This window comes from Pezoporus flaviventris, unplaced genomic scaffold (assembly GCF_033815535.1).
Source record: "Pezoporus flaviventris isolate CSIRO_AGI_PZ_B2104156 unplaced genomic scaffold, CSIRO_AGI_Pfla_v1 ptg000002l, whole genome shotgun sequence".
Lineage (NCBI taxonomy): Eukaryota > Metazoa > Chordata > Aves > Psittaciformes > Psittacidae > Pezoporus > Pezoporus flaviventris.
In genome coordinates, this window is record NW_026892550.1 from 77,799,215 (window position 1) to 77,819,458 (window position 20,244).

Consider the following 20,244-nt stretch of genomic DNA (forward strand, 5'->3'; position numbering starts at 1 on the left):
CAGTCCTGAACACTCAGTAAGGGATCATAAAATCAATCTGGTTACCTAGTGGCTCATCCAGCAACAATAGGAACAGATAATTTGTTCACTGTCAACACATGGACAACTCCATTGCCTTCACTGCCTTCAGTGGGGTTGTACAACCTTGTGGAAGAGCCACATTCAGACTCCTGCTCCTGATGCACAAAACAAAGGAAGTTTCATACCACTGTTCTCTGAAGCTGCTGCTTGTACAGTGTGGAGCAGGGGTCGGCAACCTTCCAACGGAGATGTGCCAGATTGTAATTTTCTTTCCCAAATTAGAGTTTAAGAATGCTGGCAGGAACTTTGCAGGAGCCAACAGACGCTGCCTCTCAAAGAGGCAACACGCTGCCAATCAGCTGATTGGCAGTATCTTGCCTCTGTGTGAGGCAGGGGGCTCTGGGCTCCCAGGGAATTAGGATCTCGGTAGGAACCAGTGCCTCTGAGGGATACCTCCTGCACAGGCCTTCCTATGTGCCATTCTAAAACTGCCCTATGGTGTTCAAGCCAGGAGTGGCCAGCTCCTAGCTTCTACCCTAAAAATCTGTCCAGAATTTGAAGCCATATCCCAGCTTGGGTACAGATTCTAGCATGGAGGCAAAGGACCAAAAGAAAATAGCATTGAAAGCTCCCTGCAGCTTGCAAAGTCATGGGAAATAATACAAACTTCCTGAGTCGTGCGAGTTTATTTGTAAGTCTGAATTTCTTTCCAGGGGCATGTGGGCAATTCCAGTGCCCAAACACACACTTTAGAGAAAAAATCCCTGAAAATAATGTGCCTTTGCACTTGCTTCAGATATATATACCGCTTTCACTTTCAGGGCTCAACAAACATTTTCTATTAGTTAGAGAGTAAATACATGTAAGTGTAACACACTGGTTAGGGTAAAATAGATAACTGCAAGCAACTCTGCATGTTTTAAATTAAAATACATTAGAAAACAAACAGGATTTTTCTCAGTTTTGTGGTGAGACAGTTATCTGAGCTTAACTGGGACACAAAGACTACCAATCTCTACTTTTTTCTTTCAAAAACTGTAAAAGGGGAGAAGAGTCTTCCCACCTCTTCCAGTTTCAGAGTGAGTAGCTATCATGTTTTGAAGACATACAAATCATGCTCATAACCAGAGGCACTGCCATCAGCCACAGTGAAGGGATACAAGGGTGGAACCATGCTTTCCTCAGTTCTCCACTTTGCTGTAAAACTGAGCAGTGACTGAATTGGTAGAGCTGCCACTGTACCCTCTTTGTGGCATTTCAGAATAGCACTACATCCCATCTTCCTAATTCCTTTTCCACACAGGCTGTAGTTCACAATCTTCCTCTAAGAACAGCAGTGTCTCTAACTTCTGTGCCACTGGCAGAACTGCACTGGCTTTTGTTCAGTAAATAGTCTAATTCTGCTGAGTTGGTAGCAGCTGAGATTGTTAGTGATATATTGTTCTAGCACTAAACACACTGTCACCTGGCAGGATGATTGACTAGAGTCTGAATCTTGCCAGAATAGTGTTTTGCAGTTCGTTTGGCATTTCTTTATTAAGTTCAGGTTAGATTCACTTAAGGAATGCGCTTGCCAGCTACGCCATGTTCGACTTCATATCCATCATGATGATTAATGGTCTATTTACAAAGATATTCAGAATGAAATTCTTACCTTCTTTCCCCAGCCCAACATAAAGCACACCTATCATTGTATTCTGTTGAAGTAAGCCAAATTCCATGAGAAACATTTTCAGACATCAGCACAGGATCTTTCCATACTCTGCACAAGTCCAAAACCTTCCAAACCTGAACGTGTATTTTCAGAGATTGAAATTGTTCAAAAAATGATATATTACTAAAAAGAAACCCTACTCTTCCCTTCTTTGTTTCCTTCCCCCCCCCCGCCCCCTTTTTTGCCTGTGTTCCTCTAATTCAGTGAGCCATCTAGAATATATGAAATTTTGATCATCTGCCTCTATACCTATGCAATTATCAGAACAGCACTATTATAATGGTAGTGCCTAGGAACCTCAGCTGCCAGTGGATGGTAGTTGCTACATAAACACAGAGAAAATCATAGTTTCTGCCCCAGGCATTTTGCAAGTTATGAAACAAGAGGCAGCAGTTAGACTGCAGCAGTATGGAAGCAATGAAATACATTTGCTCAAGATTATTATGCAGTGGTCTCACAGAGACCTATCAAGCTTTTTTAGATATTAAGACAAACTATCAGTCCAGCCACAGATTCAACAACTTTATACAGCTCATTGTCAAGCACTGCAGACTACCATTGTTTTGTGGTTTATTGCTTAGGAATGGCTCAACTGTAACATTTCACCCTCTGCAGTAATGGACTTCCATCCAGGGCTGTCACTACTACTTTGAAAGCTGAGAGTACAGACTGAAAGACACATCTGTGCTATGAAGCAGTTATGAAGTAAGGAGTTATTAATCCCTACAAGCATATAAATCACCATGCCCAAAAAGCGATACAGTTTCTCTAGTATATTTTACTCTCCCTCTGAAATACGAATTTCTCTTGCTCAATGTCCCTTATGATATCCGTAGATTTTTTTTTTTTTTCTTAAGTACCTAGGGCCAGATTCTCAAAAACGCCTGACAATGTAACTAGAAGATCGCTCTGTAGGATTCAAAACTGCTTACAGAAGTAGGGCTTAAGCACTTTTTAAAATCCCATCTGACACTTTGATGAACCTCCCAGCACCTAAATATCTTAGGCACTGACCCACCATGCTAAACAAAAAATCACTCAAAACTTCCTCCTCTTCTCATACACAGCTCAGTACTCTGTGACAATTATAAAACCTGGGTTAAATCTGGTAGCAGCCAAGTTTTCCCCTTAAGTATTTAATTAATCTTATTGCCAAAGTATTCTTCTTGAAACCTTGATAAAGAGCCACTTAGCACTCAGAATTAAAATTTATGGGAAAGAAAGCTCAAATGGGATTTGTCTCACCTAACATTATACATCTTCAGCATAGCTGTTAATATCAGAGCTAGGCTCCATTTGCAGTTAGCGGAAAGATGTACAGTCTCACAGGACAGAATTAATTTGACCCATTCTAACAAAAGGATTTGGTGAGTTGCATCTCAGAAGTGCCTTTATCTCTGCTTTGACCAGAAAGGAAGAACAGATGACTAACTACAGCTTTGAAGATGTCTGAAGTTAGGTGAGATGGATTGCACCACTGTGTCTGAAGTTAAAACAGGATGTTGACAGTCCAGTTTTAGGAATTCCTTTTCTGTCATTAACTCCAAACATAACCATCAGCAAATCATCTAACTTCTCAATGTTTCAGTTTATGTATCTATAAAAAAGGATATTATAGTGGTATTACATTCTAGATCCACTGAAAAGTCAAGGCAAAAGTAGCTCTTGAAAGTGTGCTGAGAACCTCAGAGAGAATATATTAAATACGTGTAAACCATATTAAAGAGACTACTAAAGAATTGGGGAAACAACTGACAAGACTTGGAACAAGGAATAAAAGAGATTAAATTCCACTCGCTGCACATAAATGTGGTGAATAGTCTATCTTACAAATGTTTAGCATGTTGCACATGCTCAAGAGATCTAATATTTCAAGGTGGATTTTCTCCACACCATGAGGAGAAGCAAAGAACTTGGTTAAATTGTCATCTAGAGTTACGGAGCGCATGCATGCTAGCAGAGTTTATTGTGGCGCTAAGCCTTGCAACAGTGTAAATGAAGCTCTTATTGCAGGGTGCTAATCTTCTCAGAATTCTTATTAAAAATGGATGATTGCATGTACTCCCAAACAGCCAGGGCATCAGTTTTTTGTTTACTAAGCCCATAATCATCGATCCCAGTGCATTTTTGCAAGCTTTTTATAAAGAAAAGGCAACATTTTTGAGGGTTAAGATGGTCATTTGCATAGATTATATTTTTTCCCTTTTTCCCACCTAAGAAAGTCTGAAGAAGAAACATATAAGTTACTAGATAGGACAACAGAGTGAATTTTGTTTCTGGATTTGGCACTCTCCCAGTCTATGTCTTAAAGCAAATGGTTAATGCTCCAACACACAACCAGGGATGCCGTAAAGGAGGGAGGAATTGAGGAGCACCCGAGGTGATTATAGCTGAAAACATGACTCTAATGTAGGGAAATAATTCATATTTAAATAATTGATTATTATCTACAAAGTTATCATTATAATCATGTTTATAATGAATGCATGTTTTACCAATTTGAAATAACTAAGTATTCTAATCTTAGCAAGCTTAAAGTCTGTTAATGAGATAAGAATATTTTCCTTTCTGCATATGTATTAACTGCTCTTTTTTTTTTTTTTGGTTCAGAAAAGATGCTTGCAAATGGATTACTCTGGGATGTATTCTTGCAAATTCACCAGTGTGAGTGCAGGTAGCATTAGGAGTGAACACTGCTGGGAAAAATCTAGGTAGCTGTAGGCTTTAAATTGTGCTTGCTACTTCAAATTGATATGGCCTTTCTCTTCAGTTCAATGGCCTTTCCATTCAGTTCAGTGATGTCTTCACTTCTGTATTTCATTAGTGGCTGAGCCAAATCCCAGTCCTGCGTATCTGTGGAGCATTTTCAACTCCAGGCTGCAGGATATGGAACATCCTTCTTTTAGTAGGAACTGATGATGCTTTTACAGAAGCATATCCTTTGGGTTTCCTCATTGGTATTTATTTTTCATTCTTCCCAGGCAGAGAACAAGCTTTCATTTTGAATGGAACTGTACTATAAATATCAACACTGTAGTCACTTATAAACCTATGCTCATACTGTGTTAGGTGTTAACTTTCACCAAAATCAATGGAATTTAGGAATTTAAATCTCTTTAAGGATTGGGGATTCAGTCTAATATAAGGAACTCTGGAAGTATTATACTTTGAAACCAACTGGCAAATAGAGTCACCATAGAATATTACTACTTACTTTACAAACCAGACCTCGCATATTCTACATTTTACCTAGGGCTGTTGAATCACCGATGGCATAACAACATCATCTATACACTTATGGTGAACAGCTTGACACGTAGCAGAAAGACACCTTCCCCATGTGCAAACCTCACAGTTGCAGTCAACAGATAGATTCAAATTCAACATATTTGGCTTGGAAAGGTGGAAGAACTGACAACTGGTATTTTCCTGGATGTGTATTCAGACCCCTTCATCTGCTTTCCTAATAGCTTTTATCAGTGCATGGAATTGTTCCCCCTTCAGGTCATGATAATAAAGGGTACCAGTTTTTACCATTTCAAATCAAAAGGAGCATTGCAATATAGAGATCACCCTTCAGGTTACTACCTGTCCAATTAGATAGACTATGATGGATTTTCTGTTGTGTAATTTCAATTATATGAACGTACAGAATTTTGAAGCATTTTAAAATAACCTAAAAATACTGGTTTGCCCATTTTTGCAAGATACGCACAACTTAAAATGCTACTGTTTTGCTGCACAGCGAAACACTGATTATCAGTAATAGATTGATCCTTCAAGAAAAGAACATGTCTTTTTACAATACTGCCATTGTTGAGAGACAAGTCCCCTGATAATCATAATCAGCACTTGATGTTCTAATTAACACTACTGAACATAATTTCTTCAGGAGTATGTAAACTGAAATAACACTTTTACTTTTACTAATCACATTGCTTTGCTATTAGGATAAAATTGTGTATTTTAGCTCAAAGCAGAAATCTGGACTAAACTTGCATTTATCAAAATACCAGGAGTTAAGCTCTGGTTGCAAGGTTACACGTCACATGTTTAATTACATGTGTGTGTGCAAGAGAAATTGAAAAGCAATGGGAAACTGGGAAGCAAAGCCATTTCCAGTATCACAGCCATTCTGCCTCTCCTCGTGTCTTTCCTATTTTATGAGCTCCTGGAAAAGGGAAGTCTGGGAACAGGCCTCCTCAAGAAGCAGTGCTGCTTCCTGAGAAGCAGTCCAGAAATACCAGAAACAAAACAGAAGCCCTGGGGTCTAATAAACAACATGCAGTCTCCATGGACTTTCATCCACTTAGAATGATTATTTTAACAGCATCCAAAAGGCTAGTGTATATACTGATATGGGCTACAGTAGCAGGGATCATGCCTTTGCCTCTACAGCGAGCATATGTAGAAGTGGTACCCTTCAGTAAAGTCTGTGTAGACAAAGAGAAGACATGCATTAGACATGTCTCAGGCTCACAGCCAATCCTTCTTCCAACTTGGTAGGGAAGTCAGCTACCCTGTGCTTTCCTTCCGTTTATAGTAATAACTTCTACCGTTTAGTTCTTACACAGCATAAAATAGTTGCTCACACAAAGAGCAGTATAATATCAGTGTCCTGCAGTCTCAGCCCAAATACAGTCTTAGTGGCTGTTAATTGGTAGCTTGTGATCCCAGGCCTTTTCCTAAATAGAATGCTCACCTTCAAATACCCTTAAAATTGTCTTTGAAAATGAGTTCACATTGCTGCCATTGTTAGTTCAGAACATCTATCCAATTCAGGCTTTTCATGTTTATTAATTAAAAGGTGACTGAAAATGACATTATCAAAGCCTACATTAAATTGCTCTCTTTGTTTTATGATGGTTAGAGGTCCCCAAATGTAATAGAAAAGGCCACATGTGTTACAATTATTATTTTTTTTTAAGCAGACACCACTTTGTCATCATATACTAGATTCAAAGCTAGAGGCCACAGTCAAACACACAAAAGAATAGCTGGCTTTTTCTCTTTCAAATTATTGATATGTAAGAGAGAGGACAGACTAATTGTTTAATCACTGGCACATCGCTTTAAATCTAATTCTCAGCACACAGAAAACACAAATGGATGAAAAGGGCACTGAGGCATTTGAGTTGATTGATGGCAGGTCAGTGGCCAATGCACAACAGTTTAGATATAAAAATAGCAAATTAAGAGCATCACATTCCAAAAGCATTATATGAAGCTGATCTCAACCACAGAGATGGTTAATACTATTAAAAGGTGGAAATACTAGCCAATGTGCTCACCCAGCTCAAGTGTGCAAAATTATATAATGGGTTGCACTGGGAAAGAAAAGGTAGGAAATTGAGGATAGGGCATATTTTTGCTACCCTGTAGAGCACTCACTTTGAAGCAATATTTGCTCATCTGAATAAATATTATGCTCCAGAAGCTGACCCTTTCAATTAAAAAAAATGACAATGTTACTCATGAAAAGCAGTCCCAATGGCCTCAAAGAGTACACGCAAGCCATCCAGTTTTCAAGCTAAATTCACATACATTTTAATAGCATGGGGCAAGTCCATCTACCCAGCAGGTAACTTTCTGTATAGCTAATATTTTGTACCTACTTGACATGCACAGCACTCTACTAATCTGGCCAATCCACTTGGTCTCAATGAAAAGACCGGAAGAAAGTCGCCTTGGTTATTACACTCTCTGAGGTTTCCTAACCACTTCACATAATTAGTTCTGAGAAGTTTTAAAATGCCTTTCCTATTCCTGTGATATGCACTAGATGTTTAACTTAAATATTTCATGTTTGCAGATCACTGGAGACCGTACAGCTGAACAGATTATAAAACATTGTAAAGTTTAGAACAACACATAGCAGACTAGTAGCATGCATTCCTAGAGGTTTATGAGGACAACAAGTCCATAGTTTTCTGATCACACCCTGTGGATTTCAATGTGAGAGTAGCATGAAAGAGTAATTGTAAAGTTTTTTAAATTTATTATTAGGCTCTGGGTTGAACATGTACTAGAGGAGAAAGTTGCTGTCAACAGCTGGAGAGTTAGCAACTGACAGAAGAATCAACAGAGCTCTGGAAAACCTCTGGAAGTGCAGCTGGAATCGGGATCGCTTATAGAGCCACTCAAGCTAACTGTGGGAAATTTGGGGATAAACATTTTACATCTTTTTTTATGATGCAAGGTGTTACTGCTTAGGGCTACAGTCCTGGCTACTTTTTATATCCACATGAAACTAACTCTGTGGGCTGCCAGGACTTGAACACTGTTTCAATACTCAGATCTGAGAACTCATAAGGAAGCTATAGGCTTTCAAGCATGTATGAAATGTGAGTTAAGAAGTTCATTCAAGTTAAATTTCTTGCGAATCTGTTTATGTAGATGGAATCAATTTGGCTACTTACCAAAAGTGAATCAGGATCTGCCTTTTGCCAGGCAGAAAAGATCAGGCAGTGTGCTACCTGATCAAGTGATTTATTATGACCCAAATTGTATACTTAGATGTAAATGTTCCCTTTGGATTTGCCTGCAAGGGCACAATTTGACCCTTTTTTTTTTTTTTTCTGTTTGTTTTTTCTTTTTTTTTTTTTTCCCTAGAAAAATGAAATCATGCCTCAGTAACACATCAAAAGAAATAGTAATTTGAAGCTGGCACCATTTAAGGATTAGTATTATCTATTGATATTTCTTTAATTAGATATTCCTCCTGTTCAAGTGATTCAAATTTTTTTTTTTTTTCAGGAAAAAGAAAAGAAACATAAATTGTGCTGGAAATTAAAAGGGGACTCAGCCTTCAGCTGCAGCTTTTGCTCTTTTCTTGACACTACCTAGCACAAATGACAGGACTGGGAGAAAACCCAGCTAAGAATACCTCTCAACCAGGAAAATGTGCCAAAGCAATATATCACTCTTCAGTTGCTAATTCTGAGTAGTGATTTCAACAGGACTATTGCATGTTTGCAACATACAGCAAATCATATTCAGGATTGGGACTGATAATCCTGACGTTACCCGAGAAACAAAACAGGCCAAGGGATAAATCATATGGAGAGCTACCTATTTGACTGTAGTGGAAATCCATCATAAAACCAGGGCATTTCTGTAATATAGTGTGGCTGAACTTTGCTGCTGAGTGTGGTATAGCAGCTCTGTGAATGAACAGAGAATTTCAGTCACTAGAGCTCAATTCATTAGCCTACATAAGCATTAACATTATTTCTTTGAAAGAGAGAAAGAATGGAACTATTTCACAGGTATTATTAGCTCCGTATACATGTGCAATATGATAGAACATACTATATTTGTATATTTTTGTTGGAGATATCTGGCTATTAACAGGGAACATTCACAATTAAAAATACATTATCCTCACCTAAAAAGGTCTGTCTTAACAAGTGACAATTGTTTTCATGATGCCTGGATGTTTAATAGCCTCCTAAAATTACCATAGATCAGTAACGTTATCTTCTATGATGGATAACCATTACACTATTTGTTTATGAAAAAATGCTTCTCTTAAGAGCACCACATTTAGGCTACAAGCTGCAGCTTTATTCCCTAGATGCACTGCTTTTCTTTTCAACTGAAAGTGCAGAGAAAGTAAATACTGTCAAATCAGACAATGTTCCAAACAGCCATCATGACAACTTCATCTTAGTATGTCAACATACCAAGTGTTTCTCCTAGATACCTCAATGGGCCAGATTCAATGACCCCAGAGCCAGAGTAACTTGCAGCACTAGGAGCAGCTCTTCCTGCTGGCTAGATAAGAATAACAACAATAAAGATGTTCCTTAGAGAAAATAAAGATGACTGAAAGAACCAGTGAAAGAGGAAGACAAACGGACATGCAGAGGGGGATGCTGGAAAGAGGCAAATGGAAATACAGAAATAAAGTTAAAAAAAACCCCACAGGATGTGTAGATAGGAAGGGAAGACAGGACAAGAATTTGAGCTATGACTGAGTTTATACTTAAAGCCCTCAAATTTGCAGTCTCCTGTTTTATTCAGACTCGTAAATACATGCAGCTTGCTCTGCCATTCTGCATTGCCAAGCAGGACTAACCATTCCCAAAGAGATCTCCTACACTACATAGAGACATTGAAGCCACCAAGACCTTTTGCTGCAGGTCTAACTATCTTCGAGCAGTTTCCTTTCAGACCAGGCCTGTTAGGGTTTGACTTTTTTGTCACACTATTAGATTCCTGCAGTCACTTTGTAGTAACACGCCAGCCAGTACAGGCCACACATAATATGTACAGGAGGGAAGGGGATATGCCAGAAAAAAGTAAGGTAAAACTCCTGCCTTTTTCCAGATGCACATTTAGAGATCCAGGCTAGGTGACTGCATTCATTCCTAGTAGAAAAGCCCCTAGCAGTCAACTCTTGTCAATAAAAACTACTGCAATAAATTTTTTTAAGTGCCACAGATACGGAAAAGCCTAAATGATCAGAAAGCATTTTGGGGTTTTTGTTTGTTAGATCCGAAGAGACAAGCTGCTATTTTATTGCTCTGTGTAGATGCTCCTGCTTTGATGGACAAAACGTCTAGAACAATTGGACCACAAAGTGACATAAATTCCAACAGAACAAAAATATATCCATTACCTACGGTATGTCCAGAATCAATCTCTGTGAGGGATGATTATGGTATTGACCTGGGATCTGTCAGTACATTTTCCTCTGAGAAGTCCCTAGCTCTTGTAGACAGAGCCCCTGTGGGGTTTATCTTTCATGTACACCAACATGAACTGAAAACTAAAAACTCGCCTTGTGTGTGTGCTTTTCTTAGCCAGATTGTAACAGTTAATTCCAGTGAATTACTGGCTGGATACAAGTTGGCTAAAAATGGGCTGTGAAGGAAATTAATATATATGGTAAAAAGGCTCTATATAGAATCATAGAATAGTTAGGGTTGGAAAGGACCTTAAGATCATCTAGTTCCAACACCCCTGCCATGGGCAGGGATGCCTCACACTAGACCATGTCACCCATCATCAAGTCCTCAGTGACTGAGACACTAAGCAAGTCACTCCACAATATAAGCCTTCCCACCTTAGTGCTCAGCCTACCTGGACAAACTCCAGTCAGTATCTGAATAAATTTGGTAATCAGAATGGCAGCAGAAAAGAATCAAAAGCTGAACAGGGGATAATCAACAACAGAAAACCCTTGCTGCCAAATGCATTGTAGCTTCTAATTATTAGAAAGTCCAACCTTCATGTTCATCTGGAATTAATATAATCTTTTTTCCAGACAGTCATTTGGTCTCTGGGGAAAACAGAAAGAGTTATTGTATCTCCTTTGACAAAGGAAGACACAGTAATTGCAAGTGGACTAACTCCACAGAATTGCCTTCAAAGATCACATCAACACCCAGACCCAAATAACCCATCCAAGCCAAAGAACTAATTCATGTACAAAAGAAGAGCTCTGCTGGAGGGAAGAAACACCTATAGAACACAAACCTTGTCATGTAGCCCAGTGTGATGTAGATATCACCCTCATTGTTCCCCTGGATGCTAACTAAAATAAAGTCAGGAATTTTAATACACTGCTGACTAACGATTGAAACTGACACTTAAGGTTGTCTTGGCAGACTGTTCATCACACAGGAGCAAACCCACCATATGAGAAGCAATGTAACAAGCTGAAAACCATGGGCCAGGGCCTCCATGCAAACAGAATATCTCTATTATCTGGTTTACTCATGCACCCAAGAAAACTGAGGTCAGCTAAACAGTCCACAAGAAAGTACTCAAAAGAAATACATGTGCTGCTCCAGTCTTTAAACAGTCAGAATCCCAGCTCTCCTTGAATGTAATAAAATTCAATGTGCTTGTGACACACGTTACTGCTAGGGTGGCTGGTACCTTGCCCCTATGAACCATTCAACAAAACATTTCTCTGGCCGGGATCCTCAGTGCTCATATCACATAGCTTGGGAGCCAAAACAAGGAGATGCTCACAGACAGGAGATGGCAAAGTTCCCCCAGGAATCCCAGTGCTCTACCCCATGTCAGTACAGGGTTGAGCATGTGTCATAATCCCAAAGACACGTGGTAATGCTAGTTTTAGGCTGCTTTCAGACCTGGAGTCAGAATGCACTTGTGGTTGATCTCATGACACAGTTCAGGCTTGGAAGCCGCACTTCAATTTTTCAAGAATCAGGTTAGCCAGCCTTATTCTGTGAAGGAGTACAGCATTTGAGGGACACCAAGTTCTTTTGTATTTGCATTTTTAAAACACTTCAAGTCTTTTACAAAAGGTTTTTAATTTAAAACACTTGCCATAGAGACTAGAACTAGTTCAGAATCAGCATAAACGTATTTAGCTGCCTTAAACCCTTATACATGGACAAAGAGTTTTTACCTGGCATTCTACAGACATCTCAAATTTTAGCATTGTAACAGCTTAAAGGATAGGAAATGGATTGCACAGTGTCTGATGCATTCAAAAGGGTTTTTTTTAAAGCCATTTACAGTATATCTGCAGGAGACTACTTTCAAACTGGGACTACCACTACATCAAATTGGAATAAATACATATTTTGCATGCTTATAAACACACAGACACAAAGTCCAAATACACACACTGTGTACTTCTCTGCAAGGACTCAAAAAATGTTTCAAGCATCAGTTGATTAACCAAAGAAAATTACAGAAATGGACACAAATGTTCCCGTTTCCCTCTATATTGGAGTAAAGCAAGGTAAAACACCAACAGTGAGTGAATCCCTGGGTCCCAGACTGTCAGGAATACTGAGTGCCAGTCCTCAGCAAAAGCTCACCGTGGCTTTGCTATAGGGCTTACTTCTGCTCCAGCACTCTAGCTGAAGATCCCACAAAGCACTTACTCATACTTAGTCATGTAAGTACTCTGGCCCTTGTAAGATAAAGCCTCAATGAAATATTTAAGAGGCATGCATACAAAACCAAAGGTAACTGACATCAGAAATAACCAGTTTGTCTACTGGATTACTTTAAAAGAAAGGGTATCTTCATAATGATAAAAAGAGAAAAATCTACTTGAAAAATCAGGTAAATCATTAGAAAAGAAACAGTCTGATGTTTGTGTATTTAAATCTGATATAAGCATGTCCTCAAAACCTGAAATTTTGTGCTACTAACATCATTGCAGAGGACAATTTCATGAAAACTTGGGCTGTGGTGGGAAGTGCTGAGGTAACTTCAGCTACAGAAACACAAAGGTTGCTCCTGTTTACCAAGTCCAATATAGATCTCATCAAGCTACTGTTAATTTCAAGAGTGTTTATCACAGCTGGGAAGAATTCATACCATAGAAACCTTGGCTTTACAAAAATAGTGGGTTTTGAAGTATGCTAATTACTTTATAAGTATACAATTACTGAATATACTTTAAAAGTAAACAGAAACAAGTGGATTGAGGCTGTGGCATAAAATGGAGGTGGAAGACCTTTCAGCAGAAGCATGCAAACATTTTCAGCACAGCTTTTGATGGATTAATACAGTATGTTTCCTCTTCTTCCCCCTCCCCACTGTTACAGTTGCATCAAAATTTAATGAGCAAGAAAATGTAAGGAAAAATAACTATGGAATCATGTAGACAAAAAGATATAGTGGCCATAAAAAATCCTGAAATTGTCATTATTACTATTTATGTTACATTAGCACTCAAAATATAACACACACTTTACAAACACAGAGATATAATCTCCCTCCTAAAAAAAAACACAACTTTCTAAAGTCAGTGAGAATGAGGACATGTACTTCCTTGCAACATATAACTTCCTTGGGTGGGTTTCTAGTCAACACCTATGGTTTTATTCACTGTAGCTGGTACAGTGCTGTGCTTTGCATTTAGGATGAGAATAATGCTGATAACACACCGATGTTTTAACTGTTGCTGAGTGATGCTTACCGTAAGACAAGGGTTTTTCAGCTTCTCCAGCGATGAGGCTGGAGGGGTACAAGAAGCTGGGATGGGACACAGCTGGGACAGCTGACCCCAACTGGCCAAAGCGATATTCTATACCTTACGATGTCATGCTCAGCACATAAACTGGGGGGAAAGCTGACTGGAGGGGCCGCTGCTCAGGAGCAGGCTGGGTATCAGAAAGTTGGTGGTGAGCAACTGTTTTTCATTTGCATCACTCGTTTTTCTTGGGGTTTAATTTGCTTTTTGCTATTTTCATTACAATTGATAATAATAATATAATTATTTTTATTTTATTTTATTTCCATTATTAAACTGCTCTTTTACCCTTCCAATTCTCTCCCCTACCCCACTGAGGAGGGGAGTGAGTAAGCGGCTGTGTGGTGCTTAGTTGCTGACTGCGGTTAAACCAAATATGACAAATTCCCTACTCTTCAGCAGCACCTGAAGGAAACTGGAATCAGAGCCACTGCTCAGACACTATGATCTTCAATGTCCAAATAAAAGCCAACATAGAAATTATCCAAGCTACACTACAGGGCATGTTTTCAGCATTTCGGGGGTGTGGGAGGTGATGCTTGGAGATTTAGCTGCAAAACTCCTATTATTAATAGAAATTGCACAACTAGATCCCCATATTCTATATAGCAAAAATAATGCCTTACATTTCTCTCTGGTACCACTCCTGATCTGTGCTGACAGCTCTCTCATCATGAATAACATTATGTCAGGCTGCCCAATGATTCCTGAAACTGTCAACAATGTTTAAAGTCAAGTTCTCCAAACTTTTTAAAACTTAATCATCTTCACTCTGGAAGCATAAAAGTTGAATGCAATAGAAAATGTGCAGATTCATAGCAAGTTTTATTGACTTGCTGGCCAAAGACCTCATCTAGCTGCTGAAACATTTGCATACTACAAAGCACTGTATATAGGAAGACTGTCCTTAAAGGCCAGAATATACATGAGATGGCAGAAAGAGTTGAGAAAATATGGAGAATAGTGCATAGCGCATTTGAATTTTACACTAAATTATCAAAGCCTTCAGTCAATCCAGTGTACGCAATCAGCCTAGTTTGGGAAATTTCATAACATATATAAGCACAGCTGAGAAAGAAAGTCTTGAGAAATCTTAATTTCCTTGTCTTTTTCTGTTTAAATCTGACTCACAATGTCACTTTTTAAAGTGTGTAAGACCATCAATCCTTCCATTTCCCTTCATTTGTTTTTTTTTTAATTACTGATCATCAATGTGATGAAAAGTTCCAGACGGAAAGCTTGAAGAAAGAATAATCAATGTATGCAGGTCCACAGGGGGGACTAGTAAAGAAAATACTAGCAAACAATCTTCTGAAAGGAAGCCAATCAATTTGACATTTTCAAACAGCTCAATTAAAAATAAATACATATATAGAACATTTCAAATTGAGTGCCTGATAAATGTTGTATATACTTTAAATGCCCATGTTTTACATTCTTCTTTGTTACTTTGGCACTCCCCTTTTCTTGTCTAGAAGGGTGTTTTCAGCAAGAATGACATTAACTGGTACCCCTGACCTACAAACTACTGACCAACATGCAGCCAAGCACACAACTGAATATTAGCAGGATCAGGAGGAGAATAAAATCTCTCAAAAGTGTATGCAACAAACAGATAGCAATGAATAGAAAAACTGTTTGTTTCCTGCTAAGTCAGTTATTCATTGTACATGAATTATAGCAGGTGCAACATTCCAAGACAGAAGCAAAAATTATTTGCAACTAGAGGAAGGCTCTGTAAACCTGCTCAAGAAGAACCACTCTGAAAGGGGACTTAACAGACCACCATGAAATCCCTACTCCAAAAAATCAACTGACTGCTCCTTTCCTGTTACATCTTTTTTCTTTTGAGTTCATAGTACTTCCATGAAAACCAAACCTTTCTCCTGTCATCATATATCACAGGAAGCATGTGCATGTTGGTAAACAGTAAGCCGGAGACAAAATCCTAGCAGGCTCATAGGAAAAACCATATAAGTGCTTGAATTGAACAGACAGCCACTCGAGATTTCAGGTTTTGATCGAAACTGAACTGACATTCAGAGTCTTATAAAATTCACCCTTCATTATTCACAGATCTCCAGTGTCTGTGCTTCTCTCAAAGTTGCAACTCCTCAAATCAGGTTATCGCATTAGATCATAAGAATTATTAGGGTTGGAAGGGGCCTCTGGAGATCATCCAGTCCAACCCCCTGCCAAGTCAGGGTCACCTAGAGCAGGTTACACAGGAACCCGTCCAGGAGGGTTTTGAATGTCTCCAGAGAAGGAGACTCCACAACAAACCTGGGCAGCCTTTTATTTCACACTGGCTTTCCCTTTTTTAAAATTTGAAATTTAGTGTTAATTCCCAGAATACATTACCTGAATGCACTGAAGAAGTTCAGAAACAAAAAGGATAGAGGGTATATTAGTTTATAACACTGGAACTATTACGCCAAGTTTACATTCTGGGACTTAATTTATGATTTTTGAACAGTCTTTCCTGGCAACACTTCTATTTTATTCTATGACTGTTGAACCACAGCATACTAACAAAGCAGCCAATAAAATCTCTGTGCATTTTATTGAAGTCCTCTTCAAAGATCTCTAACATATGTTTCATGAAGAAATAGAGGGTGTATCTGTCAGCTTCTGTCAAGAGCTAATAGAGAACAATTTTTTTTTGCAGAACAAGGCACAGCTATTCTGTTGGTTCCATATTAACCTGGGGAACCCTGTACACCAAGGATATTTCCTCAAAATGTGTTTGTACAGGTCTTTTTCACTTTTGAAGGAGCAGAAAGGTGTTGAAGTAGAATGGAGAAACGGTCTCACAGAGTGCCCACATCATAGGGCCTGTCTTAAAGAAAGCTCTTATCTCTAGGAAATTTATTCAGTCACGAGAATCTAAACATAGCTCCCTGTTCACAGAGAAAATAATGACACACAAAGAAGTAGTCCTCTCATTTTGGCACTGGATAACTATGCATAAAAATAAATTAAGGAAAAAGTAAAAGTGATTAGCTACTGTTTCCTTTAACTCCTTTTCAATTGTCCCCAGTCAAGCCACTGGTGTGGTGTGGTCTATAAAGGGATAAAACAAATTACTATCTACAGCTCAGGTAAATACACTGGCCTCCTAATGTATTTGCTACCTAAGTTACAGAAGAAGGATTTTTGCACTCTCTTTTCCTCCCATCCTATCTCCGCTTTTGTGAGAAAAGAGATGCATTGGTGAGAGAGAGACATAGTTACTTACTAGCACCATGTTCTCCAAAAGCCAGCATGCATCAATACTTTTGCCATTTCAGGGGATCCAGTCATGGTGTGAATCTTCCATGTTTGATAATAATTGCACAAATGTTCCAGTAATTGCATTGTACCATGTAAATTCCCTCTACCAGACAGATAAGAGATTTAACCTTGTCCCGAAAGTATTGAAATCTTTTTAGATACAGCCTATATTATTAAGTTGAACAATAATAACATGCAAATAACCATTACATATATAGAAAAGAATTACTTACAGTTAGGGTGGCACAGTATTGGACCAGGTGCCCTGAACTGAATGAGACCCTGAACAACCTGAACTAATTTCTGAGTTGGTCCTCCTTTCACAGAATCACAGAATCACAGAATCCTAAGGGTTGGAAGGGACCTCAAAAGATCATCTAGTCCAACCCCCCTGCAAGAGTGGGGTAACCTAGAGTACATCACACAGAAACTTGTCCAGGTGGGCCCTGAATATCTCCAACGTAGGAGACTCCACAACCCCCCCTGGGCAACCAGTTCCAGTGCTCTGTCACTCTCACAGTAAAGAAATGTTTCCTGATGTTCACATGGAACCTCCTATGCTCCAGTTTACACCCATTGACCCTTGTCCTGTCACTGGACATCACTGAAAAAAACCTAGCTCCATCATCCTGACACTCACCCTTTACATATTTGTAAACACTGATGAGGTCACCCCTCAGTCTCCTCCAAGCTAAACTATAGAGACCCAGCTCCCTCAGCCTCTCCTCATAAGGGAGATGTTCCACTCCCTTAATCATCTTAGTTGCCCTGCGCTGGACTCTTTCAAGCAATTCCCTGTCCTTCTGGAACTGTGAGGCCCAGAACTGGACACAGTGTTCCAGATGCGGCCTCACCAAGGCACAGTAGAGGGGGAGGAGAACCTCTCTTGACCTACTAACTACACCCTTTCTAATGCACCCTAGGATGCCACTGGCCTTCTTGGCCACAAGGGCACATTGCTGGCTCATGGTCATCCTCCTATCCACCAGGACCCCCAGGTCCCTTTCCCCTTCACTACTGTCCAGCAGGTCAACCCCAAACCTGTACTGGTACATGGGGTTGTTCTTCCCCAGATGCAAGACTCTACACTTGCCCTTGTTGAATTTCATCAAGTTTCTCCCCGCCCAACTCTCCAGCCTGTCCAGGTCTCGCTGAATGGCAACACAGCCTTCTGGCGTGTCAGACACTCCTCCCAGTTTAGTATCCTTTGAGTAAAGGGTTGGACCAGATGCCTTTCAGAGGCTCTTTCCAACCTAAATGATGACTCTAACTGTGGTTTAAACAGGCAAACTGTCCACTTCTAGGGGCTAGTTGTGGAGTTGCTTATGTGGCAGACCAGTCGCATGTGTGTAACACATCCTATTCTCCCAGAGAAATTTCTTGTTAAGTCAAAAGAGAAGATAAAACTATCTAAAGAGAGGCTAGACCAAGAAACAGGAACTATTGTATCTTGTCCCTCTGAGTTCTTCGCATCTCCTCAAACTTGTATATGAAAAATAATTACCAATTCTTTACTACAGAATAACACAGAAATAACACAGATCTTGGCCCTTGCAATGATTATTCAGAAATTATTTTGATAAAGGTTTGCCAAGACAGAATTTATTCAGGGGCTGCTTCAAGCTCTGCTGAATGTTTATATCAACTTTTATGCAATCTGACATTCCCAGAAAGACCTGACAGTTATGAACTGGAAATGCACAGAAACCATTACACAACACAGAAAAAAAGAGTTTCAAATGAAATGGAATTTAAGAGCTGAATTTCTTAAACTGGCTCTGATAAAGGACTGGCCTGAACAGAAGCTCTCTGAGGAACTTCCAGACTAACAGCTCAAGATGACTCTGTGTTGCTCCAAAATGCAACACCAAAATTACGATGTGAGGCTGTAGCAGTATTCCCCTCTGGGTTTTATTTTGTTGTAATTGACAGACCTGAGCAGACTTTACACCAATTAGCAAGAAAGACAGAAAGACCTTCCAGGGAATCACCAGAGGCCCAAGAGTGAGGTCCTGGCACTCCTCTCTAGAAATCTGTCCCCATCCCATGCTCCAGGCTGATGGTAGGTGGGCAGCAGTCCACTGGTGCCACAGCTTGCGAGACTGCAGGCTGCAGTGCAGAGTATCTCACCTTCACCATCTCAAATACACCAGCTGGTTAGGGCATTAAGAAGTTTCAGCTGTAAACCAGGTCTATCTAGACAGGTATGTAGTATTCCAGACCTTAGCTACAGTGCTAGGACATGAGAGGCAAGAGCGTCTTTTGCAGTTCCCTTCCTAGGAATAAGAGATCTCCTCCATTTCAATAAAATTAAATGGTTCTAAGCATGTACACAGAAGTTCATTCACAGAAACAGAAGTCCTTATTATGACAACAGTGCCACAGAACTGCCAATAAATGCTCCAGCTTTTATACTGGGGCTGAAGCAGATGTTGATCTTTCACGAAACTTTAACAATTCTCCAGGAGGATTCTTCCACCTCTGTAACTTTGGAACTGTCTCTCTCGTAGCTCTTCATACCAGGACAACCCTGTAAATTTTTCCTAAAATAATCCTTTTTTGATTCTTGATTCCTGATCTGCTGAGCTCAAGTGAAACCATATAAGACAAACATCCTCTTGTTTCAACCTAGCAGTCACTTAAACTGACACTGCATTTTCCTTATTTTTCTCTTTCCTTTATAATTCTTAGCTGGAGATAATGCTTTTTGGTGACTAAATGCATGCATAGCACATCCCAGTATGAGTGACATAACTTTGTTTTTTCACATTATGATGGTTAACAAGTAATCAGCTCTGTCCACACTGTCATTACCAACTGTTTCCACAAGATATAGGAACAGTGTAGGCCAGCAGAAGTTATTTAATGTCCCCTCTCCATGCACCTCTAAGAATAGGAAGGCTGACCCTAGACTGTCTCCAAATTATAATGTAGTTTGAAGTAACATATTTCTCTAACTTGTTATGGGGAGTCATGCTTGGTTCTCTCTAATAGTGGGTGAAGATTTTCAAGCCCCCTACAATTTTGGAGCATTCTTAATGATTCCTTCAAAATGAACAGTGCTACTAAAATACAAAAATGCTATTTAAACAGACTTATAAAATATTCCTTTTCCTTTCTTTACATATTGCTAAGAGTCTCTGCTTACTACTTCAGTCTTCAAATCTTTACCTCCAGCAGTACCAGTTGTGTACTGCCCCTTCTCTTTTTTGCACACGGATAATATAACAGCCGTCTTTCCTCTCCTGCCTCATTTTAATATGTT

At 39.4% G+C, this 20,244-nt stretch overlaps 1 protein-coding gene across 10 annotated transcripts in view; it reads right to left on the reverse strand.

The window, feature by feature from the left end:
• Positions 1-20,244, reverse strand: part of SOX5 (SRY-box transcription factor 5) — a 645,963-nt gene that overhangs the window by 311,612 nt on the left and 314,107 nt on the right. Inside the window, exon 1 of one of the 10 annotated variants that reach the window (XM_061444593.1) lies at positions 13,653-13,748. The exons of 8 other annotated variants lie outside the window; for them this stretch is intronic. The gene's annotated coding sequence lies outside the window, so the exon portion shown is untranslated. Of the gene's footprint in view, positions 1-1,084; positions 1,107-13,652; positions 13,749-20,244 lie in introns of those variants that run through there. One more of the 10 variants, XM_061444595.1, reaches the window with a different exon arrangement.